We start from the raw sequence: 21,803 nt of genomic DNA, 5'->3' as shown, positions 1-21,803 counted from the left end.
CCTAACTAACCTAAGGACATCACGCACATCCACGCCAGAGGCAGGATTCGAACCTGCGACCGTAGCAGCAGCGCGGTTCCGAACTGAAGCGCCTAGAACCGCTCGGCCACAGCGACCGGCCCGAGCCGCTCCGCTCGCCAGCCTTGACCGCAGCGTGTCAAGAACAGATCGGAGCTGATTTAGTCGGCGCTATCTGTTATCAGCTGTTTGTTTTCTGGAGCACATCCACTGTGCCACCGACCCGGCTGTGACGTAAGAGCAACTTGGCTGCGGTTGCGCAATATTACCAATGAAAAGCAGCGATCTTCCGGCTGGGTGCTCCGCATTCAAGTTTTGTAAATCTCTTACGAAGTACGTGGCAGAAGAATCTCCTTTCATTAGTAGCACGTATTAAAGATTGCGTCCTTGCCGTTGACGGATAGTGTGTCCACAATACGTCTACATTTGTACTGCACAAGCCACCTTGCGGTGTGCAGTGGGAGGTAGGCCTACATCTGGTACCGCCGTATCTTTCCCCTTTCGCTGCTCCGTTCGCAAATGGGTCGTGAGAAGAAAGATAGTTGGTAAATCTAATAAGTTCCAATTTCATTCATTTTCTCGTTGTGTTTAGTTCAGGGAGTCGTAAGCTGGACGGAGTAAAACAGGGTGTACATAAAGTTCGGGAACACTTTCAATTATTTATTGCACAAGAATCAAAAATTTTACAGATATCATACATGTGTCATTTTGAAGGGAAACCCTGACAGTTCTTTTTTTTTTTGTTTTTTTTTTTTTTTTTCATGTATACCGCCACAGCGTAGTTTGGTAATTTGCCGATAGTCAGCGCTAGTCGCAAACATGGCCGTGCTACAGCTGTTTCATGAAATGGCCTCCCCGATCACCAGATCTCACTTCGTGTGACTTTTCTCTGTGGGGACACATTAAAGATCTGGTGTATGTACCGCCTCCATCACGTGATGTAGCAGATCTCCGGGAGAGAATACGGGAAGCGACTGCCACGCCACAGTCGACGATGCCATGCTGGGACTCGTATGGCAAGAATTCGATTACAGAATTGACGTCTGCCGGGTCACTCATGGTTCGCATATCGAATGTTTATTAAATAAAAATAAAAAAAACTTTCAGAGTTTCTCTTCGAAATGCAATATGTTTGATATCTGCACAATGTTTAGTTCTTGTGCAATAAATAACTGAAAGTGTTCTCGGACTTTATGTACACACTGTATGTTGTCCACTCCTACCCAGAACTTACTCTCTCGGAATTTTGAAAGCTCGCCTCTCCGTGATGTACAGTGCCCTTCCTAGCGTCTGTCACTGGAGCTCGTTCAGCATCTTCGCTCTCGTGTCCACTAAACGATCCCCTGACGAAACGCTGCGCTCATCGGTGCATTTTTCTCCAGACGTTCTATTAACCCAACATGATAAGAGTCTCAGAGCGATTAACAATAGTCAAGAAACAAGGTATCCGTGCGAAACTTTCATACTTGTATAGTTTTAAGTAATGACAGTGTTTGGAGTAAGTGTAGTAGTCGTTGGGATAAGGGTAGCTGTGGGAATAAGAGAAATCTTCTCTAAGAATGAACCGAATGACGTGAAATAATAATCATGAATTTATGATACCTCCTTGTATACACATCTCCGTGCACATAATTTTCAAAAAAAAAATTCTTTACACAGCATAACAATACCTAGGTGCAAAGGATATTTGAGGTAAGAATGTAATCTTCGTGCACTTTTTGTTTTCCGTTTTCTTGAAGGGATGTGTGAGTTTGGTTACCCTTCAATAGGTTAGATACAGATGTCCGTGGATAAAGGCGAGGTTTGGTAAATACACCCATTCCTTGAAGCGTTTGTCCCCTGCCTCTTGGTTATAGTGGTAGCATGTGCAGTTTTAATAAGCAACTGCCTTCTTGTCAACCAAATAGGCAAGCTTAAATCAAATGGTGTTAAGTTTATCCGTGGTATTTCAACGGCTTTCCTGGTGTCAATCTGCTGAATGTTAATTGGAAATTCATTGAGTTTTGTTACAAACATGCGTTCTACACAGACTAAGCCCTAGGTTAGAGCGTAGTGTCCGCGTCTTATCTGGTATATCACTAAGACCACAATAATCTCTAACAGTATTTTCAGATTTTAATCGCACTTAGGCTGTAGTAGCAATAGGGAAATCAGAGTTCAAGGCAACTATGACAAATATGTTTATCATTTCGGGAAGTATATTCGTTCAGAAAAGTCATCTTGTACAACAGGCAGAGATAATAAACTACCGCAGTGGCCACGGTTATTATCTATGACAATGCTGTGTACAAGTTATTCAGTTAATAAGTACTTTAAAACAAATAATATAGTATTTGTAATAAAATAACATCAAAAGGGACCTCTTATTCGTGATTAATAAGTTAGCCTCGTAAAATGTAGGTGATGAAGCCGGTCAACCATGTTGCCAGTTAAAAATCTATTTTATGTTAGAATTTTACTCAAAAAGTGTTATCTCAAAATCGGTTCGCAAAGTGCGAAGCCGGTTAAACAACCTTTCTAATAATACCTCATTCATTCCTGTACAATAAAAGTATGGGTTCAGATTAAGGGTTGTTGACTTCAGTAATAATATATATGATCGTTCGAACAAATGTTTTGCGAGTCACTGTTTTCGTGTGCATGAATTACGTTTCCGCAAGATTCTTTCAATGAATCTCTGCCTGGCTTCTTCTGTTACTACTGTTTGTTACATGATGTTATTCCACGTTAGGTCGCTCCAGATGGTTCCTCCTGCACGCCGCTTCCCAGATTCGGGCAGGCGCGCCGGTCGCCTGATGAAGGCGAAGGCGGATTACCTACGAACGCCGGTGTAACGACCAGCCTGGATGTGGTTTTTAGGCGGTTTTCCTTATCCGGCTAGATGAATAACGGGTTGATAGCCACATCCTCCCTCAGTTATACAACTCGCAATCAATTAGAAAACGTTCGCACACACTCACAAGTATAATACTACACGAAGACAGCTGTGGTACACAAATTCCGCCCCAAGTAGTAAAGCGGTGGGAAAGGAAGGGCATTCGGTCATTTTCTGATTAGCTATGCCAAATCCAACAATAACCATGTGAACCACTTGTAGGTACGGGGTAAAGGCAAAAGAAAAAGCACAAGAAGGAGGTGTAATCAAACAGTAGTGGATGTAAACAGTTTTTGATGTTGCTGAGTAACAGTCATACGATAAATTTTAAATGAACACACCGCCATTTGACTGTATTGTTGTTTATTTAATTACGGCCCAGGTTTCGGCCTTTTATGCAATTTGCAAATGATTGAGTTGATGTTATTAACATATGTTGCAGGACATCAAGCTCAAAATTGGCCATAAATTAAGAAGAATATTCGCTCCCCACGAAATGCCAGACGTAAAATCATCATCTTGTAAAAAGAACAATAAATAATAGTGGGAACACGTCATATTTAATAACATAATTACGACTCAGGGAAAAGATTTCATCTTTTATATACCAAAGTAAACTTGTTTTAAATATGATGGGCTCACACTATATATATATATATATATATATATATATATATATATATATATATATATATATATATAATAACATCATTACGATTCAAGGATATGTGTTCATCTTTTATATAACAAAGTAAACCTGTTTTAAATATGACGTGCCCCCACTATTATTTACTGATCTTTTTACAAGATGATGATTTTACATCTGGCATTTCGTGGGAAGCGATTATTTTTCTTGATTTATGGCCAATTTTCAGCTTGTTGTCCTGCAATATATGTTAACGACATAAACTCAATCACTTGAAAATGGCATAAAAGGCCGAAAAACCTCGATCGTAATGAAATAAACAACAATGCAGTCAAACGGCGGTGTGTTCATTTAAAAAGTAGTGGATGTCTTCGTCTGTTTATGGATAATACGTTACATTTTGTTTACCTTCTGGTTAAACTGCCAGTCCCTGGACCAATAATAGATGTTCTGCAGTTCTTTCTTCAGCTCGTTACAGTCTTCTGGCTTTGCTAACTTCATGCATGCAACTGGAGCGTCTGGGATCATTCTCAAGGTGCTTCAAGCGCTATCCTCTGCGTCATTTATATACATTCTACACAGCAACAATGCCATACACTTCTTTAGGGTACTTCCGAAATTATATTTACATCTGTTTATTGTGCTCCATTGAGCGCAATGCGTTGAGTTCTGTTTGTTAGAAATCCTGCATCCATTCACAGATAGCGTGTTATGTTCGTAAACTCGTATTTTGCTTACGAAACCACTTTATGGAACTGTACTGAAATTTAGGAACACGGCACAACCCTAACAGCCTTTATCTACGGTGCTCTGGATCTCACAGACGAACCGAGCGACCTGCGTTTCGCAAGGTATCTGCTCACGGAATCCATATCAATTTTTTATAGACGAAATTCTCCTTCACCAAAAACGTCGCAATGCGCGAGCATAAAACCATAATTTTACAACATAATAAACCATAATTATACAACAGATTGACGCCAGCAACATAGGTATTTAATTATGGGCATTTATCGCAGTACCCTTCTTGAAAACGGAAATGACCGGTGCCTTTATCAGCCGCTAGGTACAATACGACAGTCCAGCGACAAACGAGAAACTACCGACAGAAAGAGAGCACGTTTTTCACGTATTCCATGTAAAATCGTATAGGTGCCAAACAGGTCCCGTCGCCTTTCCACTACTCGTAGTTTTCAGTTGATTTTCTGTTCTGCGATTACTTATCTCAATACCTGCCATTTCGGCATCCGTGGGGAACCGTATTACCATATTCCACAGTGAAAGACTTTGGGAAGACTGAATTTCCCCGTCATCTTCCATTTCTGTGCCAGTATGTTCACAGAACGACTGAAGAGATGATTTCGCTCCGCTTACTAACTTTACGTAACACAATAACGTCTTCGGATTCTTAGTCAAGTCTGTTGACAAAATTTTATTTTGCAGTTTACTGAACGCTCCTCACATTGATCTTCTTTCATTTTGGTTTCGTTCAACTTTTGTTTGTCAGCTAGGCTTGACTTCGCTTACATTTGTGATGCCGGTCCCTTTGGTTTCGTAGCAACTTCCTAACACTGTTACTGCGCCGCTGTGCGTCTTTCACATCCCTCAAAACCTTGCTCGGCACGTACTGGCCTAACGTATTATCGTCGATGCTTTTGAATATTATTCAGTTGTGCCCCCTCGTCTTTATTCTCAGAGATGAATATTTGATGTTGACTACTCAGGTATTCTGCAATATTCGTATACTGTCACTCTCGCTAAGCGAAGGTTGACGACGTGTTATTCTGTGTGACCTGATGTGTTAACTTTACAGTCTCTAAGACGGGTAAATGGGGGGCTGACGAACATCCATTGATTTCGCCCTGATGAAAGGTACTTTCTTCTTCTTCTAAAGAGTAGGCAGTTCACCTGTTCGTGTTTCAGAAGTAGTTTTACAAATGTTTCCTTTGTCTTCCAATGTCTCCCTCAAAATTCGGTCTATCAGTCTGAAAAGGAGATAGCTCATCCTAGTGCGTGGAACCCATACAAAATAGATCAGCTGATACTGAATGCATACAAAGAAGGGAAGTGAGCGTCACGGAAATGCTGAAAACTGTAACTGGCAGACATTTGATGTTCGACGCCAACTATCCTGAGAAAGGCTGCTCATCAAACTTCGAGAACCAGAATTGAGAAATGTATGAATGCATTACAGGTGCTTTCGTATCGCTACCTCAGGGACCCGAAGACAAGATTTGACTAATTACAGCGCTCACAAAGAGATCTAAACAATCATTCTTCCCGCGCTAAATACACGATTGGAACGGGGAAAAACCTATCAAATCTACATGTACACCTAAATGATTGCTCTGCAATCCACAACTAAGTGCCTGGCAGAGGGTTCACTGAACCACCCTTAAGCTACTTCTCTACCGTTCCACTATCGAATAGAGCGCGGGGAAAACGAACACTTAAATCTTTCCGTGCGAGCTCTGATTTCTCTTATTTTATTATGATGATCACTTCTCGCTATGTAGACTGGCGCCAACAAAATATTTTCACACTCTGAGGTGACAGTTGGTGATTGAAATTTCATGAGAAGGTCCTGCCGCAGTGCTTTAGACGCGCTTGATTTAATGACTGCCACCTCAATCCGTGTATCATATCCGTGGAAGTCTCTCTGTTATTTTGCGATAATACAAAATGAGCAGCTCTTCTTTGAACTTTTTGAACCATAGATACCCTTCTACATCATTTTGCAATTCGTTTTGATCGTCTGATGAGTTGACATGACGGTAAATGACAGCATCATCTGCAACAATGTAAGACGACTGCTGGGATTATCTCCTAAATGGTTTATGTAGATCAGGAACAGAGGGCCTATAACACCTCCCTGAGGAACGCCGGATATTAGTTCTGTTTTATTCGATAACTTTGCGTCAGTTATCACGAAGTGTGACCCTTCTGGCAGGAAATCACGAATCCAGTCACACAACTGAGACGATACTCCATAGGCACGCAATTTAATTTGAAGCCGCTTATGAGGAACGGTTTCAAAAGTCTTCTGGAGATCTAAGAACATGGAAACAATCTAACGTCCCCTGTCGATAACACTCATTACTTCGTGAGAATAAATAGCTGGGTTTCACAAGAACGATATTTTCTGAATCCGTGTTGACCGAGGGTCACTCCAAAACAAATGCACACTATTTTTGTAAAAATACAGTTTTCATTCTTCATGTGTGAAAGTTTTACATTGTGTACATACATCCTTCCCGCTTGTTTTCAAACTTAGGTCAACCTGTTCCTGTGAGTTGCGCCGTCACAGCATGTCTTCAAGATGGCTGCTACACTTGACGTTCGTCAGAAGCAACGTGCTGTCATAGAATTCCTGTGCTGTGAAAACGAGACAGTGGGAAACATCCACAAGAGGTTGAAAAATGTGTGTGGAGATGCTGCTGTAGATCGCACTACAGTTAGTCGGTGGGCAAGCAGGTTACGTGATGAAAGCGGGCACGGCAATATTGAGGATTGTCCTCGCAGCGGCAGGCCTCGTACTGCACACACTCCAGACAATGTGCCAGGTAGGTTCCCAGGATGTTGAAAGTGGTTCACAAACAAGCAAGAAAAACGGTTGCAGCGAACTTTTGGAACAAAACGAGAATGGTGGAGATGAATTTCTTGGAAGAATTGTGACCGCTGATGAAACATGGCTCCATCATTTTTCAATAGAGACGAAGAGGCAATCAGTGGAGTGGCATCATGCAAATTCACGCAAGAAAACAAAATTCAAAACCACACCTTCTGCTGGAAAAGTTATGGCTACGGTGTTTTTCGATTCCGAAGGACTCTTACTTGTGGACATCATGCCAAGTGGGACCACCATAAATTCTGATGCACATGTGACGACACTGAAGAAACTTCAAGCTCGACTAAGTCGCGTTCGACCACATCGGCAAAATCAGGATGTTTTGCTGTTGCACGACAATGCACGGCCACATGTCAGTCAAAAAACCATGGAAGCGATCACAAAACTCGGATGGACGACCCTGCAACAGCCGCCTTACAGTCCTGACCTGGCTCCCCATGTGACTATCATCTCTTTGGGAAACTGAAAGACTCTCTTCATGGAACAAGGTTTGAAGATGATGACTCCCTTGCGCACGCTGCCAAATAGTGGCTCCAATAGGTTGGTCCAGAATTTTTACCGTGCGGGTATACAGACGCTGGTTCCAAGATGGCGTAAGGCAGTTGAGAGGGATGGAAATTATGTGGAGAAATGAAAATTGTTCCTAAAGAATGTATCTACACACTGTAAAACTTTCAAAAATGTAGAATAAAAGATGGATTTAAAACAAAATAGTGTGCATTTCTTTTGGAGTGACCCTCGTATATGTCAATAAATCATTTTCCTCGAGGTGATTCATAATGTTCGAACACAGTATATGTTCGAAATTGTACTGCAGATCGACGTTAGTGACATGTGTCTAATTCAGCAGATCACTGCCATTTCTTTTCTTGGGTATTGGTGTGACTTGTGCAACTTTCCGGTCTTTGGATCCGGATCGTCGTATAACGGGAAGTACCATCTGTCATGCACATAACAATAGTTTGCAGACCATGGATATGGATGAACCAATGTATTTTTGAGACACTAAGCAAAGTAAGTCTTTTCGGGTTCCGTACCTGAATCAGTAAAAGTGGAATCCATATAGGATCACTTTCCTGTCCGTTCGTCTGTCTGTCTGTCCGAATGTTAAGACTCCTTTTTCTTAGGAACGGTTGGGCATCAAGTTGACAATTATGTCACATACTAAGATCCCTCCCTTGGCGGTGTAAAACGTTTAAGCTTCTACTCAAGACAATCAACAGATACGGCCACTTATGTCACCTGTTTTGATGTTCGCAAACTCACACAGAAAACCGATAGATAAATTATACACGAGGGGCGTCCAGAAAGTAAGTTCCGATCGGTCGCGAAATGGAAACGACTATGAAAATCCGATAAAGCTTTGCACAGTTGTGTTGGGTAGTGTCTCTAGTATGACCCCAGGTAGGATCAGGTCGCTCTTCTCATTTCTGAGCGAAAAGATGTCTAGAAAATAGTGTCTCCCGCCAAGTACGAGGGCCTGGTGAGAAATATCGCCTGAAGCTACGTAGCCAACATTACATAATTGTCGTGTTGTTTCTTCTTCAAGGCAATTCTCAGCCGTATTCTGCAAGTGCAATGAAGATGCTCCTGCATCGTTTTCAATTGTAAATGTTTGATTACCCACAATACAGCCCTTAATTGTCTCCCTCTGAGTTTCATCTCTGGTCACATGAATCGCTGTCTATGAAGACAACATTTTGGCACAGACAACGAGCTGTAGGCCAGCGTGGAGAATTGGCGGAAAGCACTGGCCGCTGCCTTCTGTGATGAGGGTATTGGAAAGTTGGTACAACGCTACGACAAATGTGTAAGTCAGAACGGCGACTACGTAGAGAAGTAGCTGGAAGGTGTAGCTAACTGTTGCAAATAAAAAATTTCTGATATTCACTGTGGTTTCCATTTCGCTATCAATCGGAACTTACTTTCTGGACAGGACTCGTACATACATGTCGGTCCTGGTGGTCTTGCGATAAAGCGCTTGACTGGAAACCGACAGGACGCAGGATAGAATCTCGGCCGGACCACTATCAGTCTTCGTTTTAACTTAGTATCCACCTGTCAAAGATGTAGGAGTCGCAAGCAACAGCACGAGATTCAAATTCCACGTTAAACCGTAGATCCCCGTTCTGCGTTTGGATAACTGGGGTGGGTTAGGGATGTCGAGTGGCGTCCGACAGACAGACTTACACCAGGTCATTGAGTCACACTAAATTATTATTATTATTAGTAGTAGTAGTAGTATGGTTCAAATGGCTCTGAGTACTATGGGACTTAACATCTGAGGTCATCAGTCCCCTAGAACTTAGAACTACTTAAACCTAACTAACTTAAAGACATCACACACATCCATGCCCGAGGCAGGATTCGAACCTGCGACCGTAGCAGTCCCACGGTTCCGGGCTGCAGCGCCTAGAACCGCACGGCCACAGCGGCCGGCAGTATTAGTATCATCCGTAACATAACACGTTAGCACGGAACCTTTAGGGTGTGAGAACTACTCTCACTTATTTAGCTGTGGGCCTTCTGCATTGAATGTAAAAGCTGTTGGAAAGATACGTACAGTAATGTGATACATGTAAATATTTGCAATGTCTCGCTTTCAAAACCAACAATGCTCACAGCGTTGGTCCAGCACTTTTGCGTATGAGACTGAAGTTTCTCGCGATGACATCCGCGTATAAAACATTCTCGGTTTATTTGCTGCGTCAAATGTGGATAAAACCAGAATTCTCCATAAACAACTGACTGTCGTGTCTGCAGTTGTGATGACCATATCCAGCCCACGGACGACTTGTGACTGATCGGCGTAAGTCATCATTGTCATGCTGCCAGAGGTGTCTGCATTCGTGGAGCCTGCGCTCTCATAGGACCGTAAACAGTTCGGCGAATTTCTCTGTCTCTTCAGCGTCGAGACGTCGCTTTCACATAGTACTAATAAGTTCATAGTCGCTGTCCCGGTAGAAGCTGGTGACGCACATTCTAATTTCTACGGCTTCATTAATAAGAGTCCCATTATGTAGAAGCTTGGGTCGAGGTTTTAGTTTTATCATACATTATTCTGCATTTGTATGTGAGACTGCGTCCACCAACCACTGATGTATCAAATTCTCGATTTTTAATGTGCCGCTGGTGTTCTGCGGAGCGTTCGGTAACCGTACGGATAGTCTGACCGATGTAGACGCTTCCGCATTCACATGAAATCTAATAAATTCTCCTTTATTGGATGGTCGGACAATATATAATACTGGCCATTAAAATTGCTACACCACGAAGATGACGTGCTACAGACGCGAAATTTAACCGACAGGAAGAAGATGCTGTGATATGCAAATGATTAGCTTTTCAGAGCATTCACACAAGGTTGGCGCCGGTGGCGACACCTACAACGTGCGGACATGAGGAAAATTTCCAACCGATTTCTCATACACAAACAGCAGTTGAACGACGTTGCCTGGTGAAAGATTGTTGTAATGCCTCGTGTAAGAAGGAGAAATGCGTACCATCACGTTTCCGACTTTGATAAAGGTCGGATTGTAGCCTATCGCGATTGCGGTTTATCGTATCACGACATTGCTGCTCGCGTTGGTCGAGATCCAATGACAGTTAGCAGAATATGGAATAGGTGGGTTCAGGAGGGTAATACGGAACGCCGTGCTGGATCCCAACGGCCTCGTATCACTAGCAGTCGAGATGACAGGCATCATATCCGCATGGCTGTAACGGATCGTGCAGCCACGTCTCGATCCCAGAATCAACAGATGGGGACGTCTGCAAGACAACAACCATCTGCACGAACATTTCGACGACGTTTGCAGCAGCATGCACTATCAGTTCGGAGAACATGGCTGCGGTTACCCTTGACGCTGCATCACACAGGAGCGCCTGCGATGGTGTACTCAACGACGAACCTGGGTGCACGAATGGCAAAACGTCATTTTTTCGGATGAATCCAGGTTTTGTTTACAGCATCACGATGGTCGCATCCGTGTTTGGCGACATCGCGGTGAACGCACATTGGAAGCGTGTATTCGTCATCGCCATACTGGCGTATCACCCAGCGTGATGGTATGGGGTCGCATTGGTTACACGTCTCGGTCACCTCTTGTTCGCATTGACGGCACTTTGAACAGTGGACGTTACATTTCAGATGTGTTACGACCCGTGGCTCTATCCTACATTCGATCCCAGCGAAATCCCACATTTTAGCAGGATAATGAACGATCGCATGTTGGAGTTCCTGTACGGGCCTTTCTGGATACAGAAAATGTTCTACTGCTGCCCTGGCCAGCACATTCTCCAGATCTCTCACCAATTGAAAACGTCTAGTCAATGGTGGCCGAGCAACTGGATCGTCACAGTACGCCAGTCACTACTCTTGATGAACTGTGGTATCGTGTTGAAGCTGCATGGGCTGCTGTACCTGTACACGCCATCCAAGCTCTGTTTGACTCAAAGCCCAGGCGTATCAAGGCCGTTATTACAGCCAGTGGTGGTTGTTCTGGGTACTGATTTCTCAGGATCTATGCACCCAAATTGTTTCAAAATGTAATCACATGTCAGTTCTAGTATAATATATTTGTCCAATGAATACCCGTTTATCATCAGCATTTCTTCTTGGTGTAGCAATTTTAATGGCCAGTAGTGTATCTTTTGTCTCTTCGTCCCAGGACCCTGCCTGATTTGCTAGGTGTAGCACTGCAGAAAGGAAGAAGCACAATAGACAGGTCGTCCCGTCCAGTTTTGCGTCTTAGTTATTTAGAGCGCTAGCTTTATGTCTCGAATCCCACAGCCATTCTTTCAGAATACGGACTTCAGATGATTAGCCTCGGAAACGGGTGGTTCTTGTCACAAACAGTTGTAACTCTACAACATCTCTTCTTGACAGGGAGGTGAAAACTCTGTGCCCTGAGATTTACATCAGTGTACGTCATCTTGTAGTGCGCACAGTGGCCGACCCGCCCATACAGTTGTCGTTCAACCATAACATCTAAAAATGCAGCTTTCCTTCTCTCTCTGTCTCCACAGTGACAGGATATTTGGATATACGCTATTCATGTGATCAATGAATTGCTTCCAGAGGTTCGGTGTCACATGGCCAGAACGTAAATGTGTCTTCAAGAGCCACGTAATGGTCCCACTGAAACTCTCAACAACTTCTGATTCATTCAATTTATCTAGGTTCCTTTTCCATTTTTCCCACCTTACTGCGATTCCTTTAGTTTGACTTTACAGTTCAGAACCAATACATTATTGTAAAAGTACACATCTGCCCATGAAAATACACTGGTACAAAATCTGTCTTACCATTAAATACCTTATCAGAAACGATGCATTGATTGGTGACTCCATGGAGTGTCCTGTGCACCACCACCAGATAATGGATATTCTTAGAAGGAGAGACAGCATTGGTCGTATTTTTTTTTTTGTTTTATTAACCGCAAAATCGATTTTCGGTCACTTAGTGACCATCCTCAGTGCTGTAATATACAATTTAAATTGGTAGGCACTGGTGTCAACAAGCTTAGAGCGATCACATGTGATCACATGTGATCGCTCTAAGCTTGTTGACACCAGTGCCTACCAATTTAAATTGTGTATTACAGCACTGAGGATGGTCACTAAGTGACCGAAAATCGATTTTGCGGTTAATAAAACAAAAAAATACGACCAATGCTGTCTCTCCTTCTAAGTATAGAAACGATACAGATAGCGGTATCGTAGGTTCAACCACAACCGAGGAGTATCTGTGGAGATACCGGACAAACGTGTGGTTCCTGAAGAGGGGCAGCAGCCTTCTCTGTAGTTGCAGGGGCAATACTGTATATGGCTCACTGATTTGGCCTTGTAAGATTAGCCAACATGGGTTTGGCATGCAGGCACTGTGAACGGCTGAAAGCAAGTGGAAACTACAGCCGTAATTTCTCCCGATGTAAGGCAGCTGTGCTGATGGTTAACTGATCATGGGACGCTTGGGTAAAATATTCCGGAGGTACAAAAGGTCCCATTTCGGATCTCCGAGCGTTGACTACTTAACTGCTCAGGAGGCCACTGTCATCGAGAAATAAATCTAGCGTCCAACGGGTCGTTGTAATAGTAGAACCGTTAATCGCGTAGGTAGTTTCGAAAACTGGAGAAGAGAAATATCAGAATGCAATTAAATGGAATGAGACTTAATGAAATACGGTAGCAGGAAGAACCTTTTGACCACTGTCTCTTATTTTGCTGCCAAAATAGCAAAATTCGTCTGCTAAACTTAATGTCACATCCTAATCTAGTCCCCCGTAGCATTGGCTGATTTAATTAGACTACATTTCATTGCCATTTTTAACTTTTGTTAATGCTCATCTTCTAGTCTCTTTTCGAGATTGATAGACGTGCGTGTTAAAGGGCCGCTTCCGAGCGTGAAGTACGCCAGCAGATAAACGACGAGGCTCGGTGTGGTTTTTCGGCGGTTTCCCGCAACCTATTAGGTGAATACTGGGCTGGTACCCAAGTTCCCCCTCATTTACACGATTCGCAAACATTTAGAACACTTTTGGTCTCTTTCACATTAATGACACTGATCGCAGACAGGTGCACACATTCCGTACTGTGGTGTAACAGATTCGCAACTCAAAGGGCATCCGGCCATCCCTTAAATTAGCCATGCCGAATCCTTTAGTAATCATACCCACCCTGCGCTGACGCGGGTTAAAGGCACAAGGAAAAGAAGAAGAAGATGCCATCAACATTAGACCACAGAGTAGAGCTATATTTCTTCAGATAATGTAACAGCTGTAGTTTCCCTTGCTTTCTGCTGTATGCATGATCAAGACGGCAAGACCATGTTGGCTAATGTTACAAAGCTGTATGAAGTAGCTATCCAGACTTTTGCCTCTAAAACTACTGAAATGACTGCTGACCCTCTTCGGGGACCAGAATTTAGTCTCACCTCTCTACAGAAACCCCTGCATTGTGGTTGAATCTACGGGATTGCCACCTTTATCGTTGAAGCAGACCAGCCGCCCCACCGCAGCCATGTTCGTGTAGTACAACTGTGTAAGTACACAGACAGGGCTAGTCAGAAGGTTGCACACAAACTGAAAGAGATGATAAGGGAGTCGAAATACATCGATTTTGGAAAAGGAAAGTATGGTCTTGGAAGGAGTTCTGAGCCGGTAAATGCTTTGGAATGCCAAGAACAATAAGAGCAAGATCATCATCGAACCAGTTCTCCCAGAACTGTTAGAGGATTTGGTCTGCCGTGGATGCAACTAGACGGAGCACCTGCACACTTTACTATACAAGTAAGTGACGTACTCAGTGCCCCATGTCTCAGGCGTTGCATCGGACGAAGATATCGAATTCGATGGCCGCCTCGCTCCCCTGATCTGACGTCTCTAGACTTCCCTTTTTTTTCATAGCATAAGCTTCGTGTACATGACACCAGTTCCTGTCTTTCATTTCACAACTTCACTCTCATTTGATGTGCTGTTTTGTATTTTGGATCCGTAATGTGATTCCTATAAGCTGTTGTTCGCTTCTATATTCACATGCGCAGTTTTATATCTTAAATCTGAAGATGGGTGGTGTGTAGGCGAAACTAGTAATCAAAAAAAAAATATATATATATATATATATATATTTGCGATCTTGAATTGGAGGATTTTCAAGCCTTAATATAAAAAATTACGACAAATTGCTTGTCTCCGACGTTGACAATGCCAACAAACATAACAAAATGTCCTGTTTTATACCCCACTGCAAATTTTATAAGCACGTCCAACGTTATCTCTATGACACCATTCCAGGACGTTAGGTTGTAAGAGGAGGAGCAGAAGACGAACTTCACTGCAGGTGGCCTCCCACGTCTCCAGCCCTCAGACTTGTGACTTTCATCTGTGGGGTTACGGGGCTACGTAATAGACCGCGTTTTTATCCCCCTATGCCCGACGCTCTTGACAGTCCGCGACATCGCATTGTTGAAGCTGCGAATTCGATAAAGACAGACCAGCATCTTCGTGTGGGCAGCAAATGAGCCATCGTTTTGATATTTGTCGTGTGACACATGGTGCTCGCGTTGAATGCATAAAATTTGAACTTTCTCTTTTCAGGAACGCTAGAATTGTGTTTCTATCTCTTGTTGTTTGGAAGCAATAATTGTTTGAACTCTGTTCCTTCTTTTTGAATAGCCCTGCACACGTAAGACGTAACACCCCTTTCATTTCCTCAACTGTTACACATATCGAAACTCGGTTTTCGGCTAATGATAGAGCGTCGAGGGGCACGTAATGTTTTTGTTTGGGTAATGATTTAGCGCTGGTGTCGAATGTGATATTGAAGTAAGTATGTTTTTTTAATGGAACCATGTACTTTTTATAATTGCATTCGATAGCTCTCGAGAAGACAGTTACAGCGATATAGCGTTTGTTAATATAGACGATGAAATGCGTCATAAAAAAATTCGAGAAATGTCCCAGAACAGCGCCAAGCAGCCGTAGTTGTATACCTTAAGGTAGACCTGCGCTACGAGAATAAAGTTTTATTTCCCTTGAACCAACTTACGACCTAGATGCGGGTTTACGTACGAATGTTGTATATGGAAACACGGCACATGCTCGAATCTAGCATATCACGAAGAACTTAGCAAAACTATTTCACATTTGTGTGTCCTCCCAGATTTACGTGAGCTGAAACAGAGAATCAACTGTTCATTCTTCAAAAATAATGAGGTCTTATACGCTGCAAAAAGCAACCTACTGTATTAAATATCTGAATGTTAGAAGGAAGATTTCACCTGTCTTGGCCTGTACGTAGCTGTCTGCTTCTTACAAGGGGAGGCCGCCAATTGTGAAATTCAGATTCGATTCATACTGCACATAATAAAAGCTCAAGGCCAGAGGTGTAATGTGGCAAAGCATCAAGATGCACTTCTCAGCCGTTGTCGAGAAAATCGACAGTTAAAAGAAGCCGTTGCGGTGAAATACTCTCTACGATTAATAGTTTTCTACAGCGTCGAGGCGCAGCGGTAAGCGCTCGGGTTCGTAATCCGAAGGTCGCCGGATCGAATCTCGCGCCATGCAATTTTTTTTATGATTAGTTTTTTGTAATTCAAATATATATATATATACTATTAATGAATGGCGGATCGCTCTCCAATTGTACCGCCTCCATTTTTCCGTTTTTTTTTTTTTTAACAGGGTGTACCAAAGCTCTCCCGTCCGCACTGATTTTCGACGATGTTATAAGTTGCGCTAGGGACCGCATCTACCTTCTTTCGAAGTTAGCAGGCAACTACGCTGTTATGCGGCGGCTCGTTTCGGCCCATTCAACATCTGTCCTTCAAGTGTAACGAGCGAGTAACGGAGTTTATATTTCATACCTGCCACAGCGAATTTGTGTTCGTGGGGTCTCTATTCTAATTCGAACGTTTGACTTACGCTATACGTATTCGTTTCGGAATATCGTTTCTACGTCTTCCGTAACTATACGTGGTTAACATTATGCAGACAATTAATAACATTTGTGAAATACTACTTTGTTTGCGGAAAAAAAAATGATGTTCGAAGTCGCCAGTTTTTCCACGACAAACGACTTTCAACAACTTATTATGTGCATAATTGTTGCAACTGATTGTCGGTGTGTGTGTGTGTGTGTGTGTGTGTGTGTGTGTGTGTGTGTGTGTACACATTTGAATTACAAAAAACAAATACTAAAAAAAAAGAGTTGCATGGTGCGAGATTCGATCCGGCGACCTTCGGATTACAAACCCGAGCGCTTACCGCTGCGCCACAACGGTGCGGAAAATTATTAATCGTAGAGAGTATTTCACCGCAACGGTTTTTTTTAACTGTCGATTTTCTCGACAACGCCTGAGAAGTGCATCTTGGTGCTTTGCCACATTACACCTCTGGCCATTGGCTTTTATTATGCGCAGTATGAATCGAATCTGAATTTCACAATTGGCGGCCTCCCCTTGTTAGAGGTAAAATACATGCTGTCGGGCAACTGTCTCCGTCTACACTGCTCTAAATTATATAATGTGGGATATATTCATTGAACTAAACAATTTATTAAAAGTAGTTTGGAGAGCACTTGTACACCGCAAAATAAATATTCTTCTTAACGAAATGTCGTTTCACGCTGAACCTAAGTGTGTAAACGATAATGTTACCAGCTACGTACAGTAGACTACACGCCGTCGACTTTTTTGACATTGCAGTGCAATTTCGTACACACTCAAATCAAATAAACAATTTACTAACAATGCAATGATTTGGTAACCACCCAAGTCACATAACACAAATTTTGTCTTCCAGAAAAATAAATTTACCCTTTATTTAAGCATGTGTTCAAACTGTTGACCATGGACTGAAAGGCACATTTGCAATCGCCGTTCGAAAGAACGATGAACACATGTCCTTACAGTGGACGATATAGTAGGGCATGCACTGGCGATTACACGACACATATCGTCTGGTGTTATTGGGGCTTCGTCATAGATTGCATCTTTGAGGGCTCCCTAAAGAAAGAAATCAAGAGGAGTCAAATCGGGGGACCACGCAGGCCATTTGACAATAGAATTTTGTCCTATCCAACGGCAAGGAAAGATCTCATTCAGTATTTGCGTTGCAACACGGGACGAGTGAGCTGAACAACTGTCGTTTTGTAGCCACATCACTGTCGAGTATCCAGTGGTACCTCTTCTAGAAGAAACAGCAGAATGTTCCTCAGAAACTGAGCGTACGAATGTCCACTTAGAACGCCTGAGATAAAGTAAGGTCCCACGATGTAGTTTCCTATGATGCAGCACCATACGTTTGCCTTCCACGGCCGCTGATGTCGCACCTGACCAAATCATTGTGGATTTTCGGTTGCCCAGTAGTGCGTGTTACGCAACTTTACATTAGCGTGGTTAGTAAACGTAAAGAGTACACGTTGGAAAAGCGTAGGGTCGTTTCCCAGTTGCTGAAGGTCAAACCGACAAAACGACATTAGAAATCAGGATCGTCTAGTGCCTGATGTGGTGACAGATGATAGGGATGGAAATTCTGACGATGCATAATACGAATGACACTCGTCTAGCTGATATCAAATTCCTTGAGAATATGTCTCGTACCACTATGCGGATTCATTGGTGTCGTTGCCAGAACTTCTTCTTCGTGTTCTCTGTCAGCTGCAGTCTTTTTTCTTGTCCTCTTTTTGACGTCCAAGCAGCCTGTCCGCGCTTCGTAATAATTCGTGCAACCCCAGCTCAGAAAATCGCACACCACATTGTGACTTTCGATAACTGCAGAGGCCTTTGAAGCGATTCTCGAGAGTTGATGTCGGCCCAGTAGCGCATGTTCCGTTTGTTGACGCATCCGGTCAATTGAACATAGGATTCATCACTGAAAAATGAAGTGTGAAACGAAACTTTCGATTTGTACCTATATTATAAACGAAATAAAACAAAATTCTTATTCATAAAATTGGTTCTACTGCGTTTTGAATTCAGGAAGTTACCTTGCCGCAGCCTGTATGTGAGACCAGACGCCTACGTACAAGCCACGCAATTCCCGTAAATTACGTGCCGACGGTTTGTACGCGCAGAGCTGGCGTCCGGTAGCATCCCACCTGTATGCCGTCGGTTCAAACCAACCGAATCTGGCGGACGAGGCATCAACATGAGTTCACTATCATGCCCCTCAAACCATTGGCCTTGTAACACGGACAGTTATCCTGCTAGAAAACGAAATCGCCGTCTTGAAAGACTTCAAATATCAAGGTTCAACAAATGGCTCTGAGAGAACTTAGAACTACTTAAACCTAACTAACCTAAGGACATCACATACATCCATGCCCGAGGCAGGATTCGAACCTGCGACCGTAGCGGTCGCGCGGTTCCAAACTGTAGCGCTTAGAACCGCTCGGCTACCATGGCCGGCAAATATGAAGGAATGAGGTGGTCCGCAATAATGATCACGTAGTTAACAGACGTCATAATGCCTTCGATTACTACCACAGGTCCCACGATAACCCAGATGAATGTTCCCCACAGTACAATACTGCGACCACTGTCCTGCGTCTGTGGTGGAGTGCATATTTATAGCAGGCGTTCTCCTGTGTGGCAGTGTATCTGCACACGACCATCGAGCTGGTGTAACGAGAAACGTGATCCATCCACCAGGCGCCGGCCGAGGTGGCCGAGCGGTTCCAGGCGCTACAGTCTGGAACCGCGCGACCGCTACGGTCGCAGGTTCGAATCCTGCATAGGGCATGGATGTGTGTGATGTCCTTAGGTTAGTTAGGTTTCAGTAGTTCTAAGTTCTAGGCGACTGATGACCTCAGAAGTTAAGTCCCAGAGTGCTCAGAGCCATTTGAACCATCCCACCAGGCGACACGTTTCCATTGATCCACGGTCCAGTCTCGATGATCTCGTATCCACGGCCCTGTCTCGATGATCTCGTATCCATTGCAATGCCATTTACGATGTCACTGGAACCGTTTAGGGGCAGTCTGCTGCGGAACCCCACGTTCAGCAGTGTGCGCTGCACGGTGTGTTCCTTAATACTGGTGTCTGCAGCAACACTATACTCGGTCGCCAGATTCACCACAGATCGCCGCCTATCCTGCTTTACAGAGCAGGCAAGCCTCCGACGTCCACGTTCTGTGATGAAACGTGGGTGTCCAACACCCTGTCGCTCCTCGTCGTCTCACCGTTCTTCAGACATCTTCCATGGACTAGCACTCGCATGCCAATCAGCATCGCCTTTTCCCAGCTGCTAGTACCGATGATCCTACATCTACATCTACGTGATTACTCTGTTATTCACAATTAAGAGCCGGCCGGGGTGGCCGAACTGTTTTAGGCGCTACAGTCTGGAACCGCGCGGCCGCTACGGTCGCAGGTTCGAATCCTGTCTCGGGTAGGGCTGTGTATGATGTCCTTAGTTAGGTTTAAGTAGTTCTAAGTTCTAGGGGACTGATGACCTCAGCAGTTAAGTCCCATAGTGCTCAGAGCCATTTGAACCATTTGAACAATAAAGTGCCTGCAGAGGGTTCGATGAACCACCTTCATGCTGTCTCTCTACCGTTCCACTCTCGAACGGCACGCGGGAAACACGCGGGAAAAACGAGCACTTAAATTTTCCTGTGCGAGCCCTGATTTCTCTTATTTTATCGTGATGATCGTTTCTCCCTATGTAGGTGGGCGCCAACAGAATGTTTTCGCAATTCGAGGAGAAACTCTGCCCTTTGTCACAGACGCATATGTCGGTGGATCTCCCTATTTGCAGCCCATATCGTCACTAGAAAGATTTCCTATTTTTCTCTGCTCCGTATCCATACTGTCCTTACGCCTTACATTGTCACTTGCAGGGAATGCCACAAATTCAGTCTCGCGGCAGATTTAGGCTACTACACAAAAAGAGTCAGCCATCAGCGCTTAATATGGACCTTGTGACTGAATGAAACGAGTTCTATCTACTCGCGCAAATTTCATTTACAACCGGTTTGAAGCGGTTCCGGGCATTGTAATGACTTGGAGATAAGCACCTTCTGAGGAAGGCGAAAACTGACACGAGCAAAGGCGAATGCCTCTTATCACCGGCAGAATTACTCAAATCTTCTTGAGACTGTGGAGAGCAAATTGATATCAGTTTAAAACTATGTATGAGGCGGAGAGAGGAGGACGGGGGGAGGGGGGGACACGACTTGTGAAACATCTGTCCATTGTGTAATGAAGGTGGATTTCAAACAAAGGGAGAAAGAAGTGTCAAAGGCTTTTTTCCACGTGTAGACCTCTTATCGAGTGCTTTTGTTTGAGCTACAAACTCATGGAGCAATACAATCTTTACTTCCACGGAATTCATAGAATTAGAGTTGTTGTTGTTGTGGTCTTCAGTCCTGAGACTGGTTTGATGCAGCTCTCCATGCTACTCTCTCCTGTGCAAGCTTCTTCATCTCCCAGTACCTACTGCAACCTACATCCTTCTGAATCTGCTTAGTGTATTCATCTTTTGGTCTCCCTCTATGATTTTTACCCTCCACGCTGCCCTCCAATACTAAATTGGTGATCCCCCGATGTCTCAGAACATGTCCTACCAACCGATCTCTTCTTCTAGTCAAGTTGTGCCACAAGCTCCTCTTCTCCCCAATCCTATTCAATACCTCCTCATTAGTTATGTGATCTACCCATCTAATCTTCAGCATTCTTCTGTAGCACCACATTTCGAAAGCTTCTATTCTCTTCTTGTCTAAACTATTTATCGTCCATGTTTCACTTCCATACATGGCTACACTCCATACAAATACTTTCAGAAACGACTTCCTGACATTTAAATCTATACTCGATGTTAACAAATTTCTCTTCTTCAGAAACGCTTTCCTTGCCATTGCCAGTCTTCATTTTATATCCTCTCTACTTCGACCATCATCAGTTATTTTGCTCCCCAAATAGCGAAACTCTTTTACTACTTTAAGTGTCTCATTTCCTAATCTAATTCCCTTAGCATTACCCGACCCTATTCGACTACATTCCATTATCCTCGTTTTGCTTTTGTTGATGTTCATCTTATATCCTCCTATTAAGACACTGTCCATTCCGTTCAACTGCTCTTCCAAGTCCTTTGCTGTGTCTGACAAAATTACAATGTCATCGGCGAACCTCAAAG

At 43.5% G+C, this 21,803-nt stretch overlaps 1 protein-coding gene across 2 annotated transcripts in view; it reads right to left on the bottom strand.

Annotated features, from left to right (window-relative positions):
• LOC126251662 (proton-coupled folate transporter) overlaps positions 1-21,803 on the bottom strand; it is a 324,444-nt gene that overhangs the window by 274,656 nt on the left and 27,985 nt on the right. The window lies entirely within an intron of this gene.

Source organism: Schistocerca nitens, chromosome 4, assembly GCF_023898315.1.
Source record: "Schistocerca nitens isolate TAMUIC-IGC-003100 chromosome 4, iqSchNite1.1, whole genome shotgun sequence".
Taxonomy (NCBI): Eukaryota; Metazoa; Arthropoda; class Insecta; order Orthoptera; family Acrididae; genus Schistocerca; species Schistocerca nitens.
The sequence above is the reverse complement of the archived record's forward strand: the minus strand, read 5'-3'. Positions and strand labels throughout refer to the sequence as shown.